This window comes from Trachypithecus francoisi, unplaced genomic scaffold (genome assembly GCF_009764315.1).
Source record: "Trachypithecus francoisi isolate TF-2019V2 unplaced genomic scaffold, Tfra_2.0 Lachesis_group14, whole genome shotgun sequence".
NCBI classification, from domain to species: Eukaryota; Metazoa; Chordata; class Mammalia; order Primates; family Cercopithecidae; genus Trachypithecus; species Trachypithecus francoisi.
Genome location: NW_022681459.1, coordinates 34,823,196 through 34,824,283, shown reverse-complemented (window position 1 = coordinate 34,824,283; position 1,088 = coordinate 34,823,196). Strand labels below are relative to the sequence as shown.

At 38.3% G+C, this 1,088-nt stretch overlaps 1 pseudogene; it reads right to left on the bottom strand.

Moving 5' to 3' along the window:
* LOC117095926 lies at positions 1-714 on the bottom strand (annotated as a pseudogene).
* Positions 715-1,088: the final 374 nt, after the last annotated feature.

The following is a 1,088-nucleotide window of genomic DNA, read 5'->3' as shown; positions in this document are numbered from 1 at the left end:
TGGGAAGTGATATGTCTAGAGGGTAAACACGGGCCCTATTTCAAAAATTTTTAGTGGGATTAATTCTGCGACGATAGGTATAAAGCTGTGATTGGCGCCGCAAATTTCTGAGCATTGTCCGTAATAGACGCCTGGACATATAGCAGTGAATGTAGTTTGGTTTAAGCGCCCAGGGACTGCATCTGTTTTTAGGCCTAGTGTGGGAATAGTCCATGACTGCAAGACGTCTTCAGATGTAATTATTATACGGACGGGAGCTTCAGTTGGAAGAACTACTCAATTGTCAACATCTAGAAGTCAAAGGTCCCCTGGATTTAAGAATAATGGAGGGAATATATAAGAATTAAAGATTAATCCTCCATAATCTGTATATTCGTAGGTTCAGTATCATTGATGTCCAATTGATTTGATAGTAAAGGGGGGGTTGTTAATTTCATCTGTTAAGTAGAGGATGCACAGGGATGGGAGGGCGACTAAGACTAAAATGGTCGCGGGTAAGATGGTTCAAATAGTCTCTATTTCTTGGGCATCTGTAATGCTAGTATTGGTTAGTTTTGTTGTCAGTATTGAGGATAGAACGTATAAGACTAGAAAGCTGATTAAGGATACGATTGTAAGAGCGTGATCATAGAAGGCGATTAGTTCTTCTATAATAGGGGATGTGGCATTTTGTAAACCTAGTTGAACTGGGTGAGCCATATAAGATATATAGGGTTTAACCTATAATTTAGCTTTGACAAAGCTATGAAATAATTTTTCTAATATCTTATTGAAAAAGTTATAGAGGTTATAGGATTGGCTTGAAATCAGTTTTAGGAGTGCGATTCCTTCCTTTTTTATCTAGTTTTAATATAGGTTGGTTCTTCAAATGTATGGTAGGGTGGAGGGCAGCCATGTAATCACTCTAGATTAGTAGAGGGTTGTTCAATTGATAAGATTTTACGTTTTGAGGCAAAGGCTTCTCAGGTTATGTAGACTATTAATATTATCGCCACTAGGGAGATGAAGGAGCCTATAGATGATACAATATTTCATGTGGTATAGGCATCAGGGTAATCAGAATAGCGTCGAGGTATTCCGGACAAGCT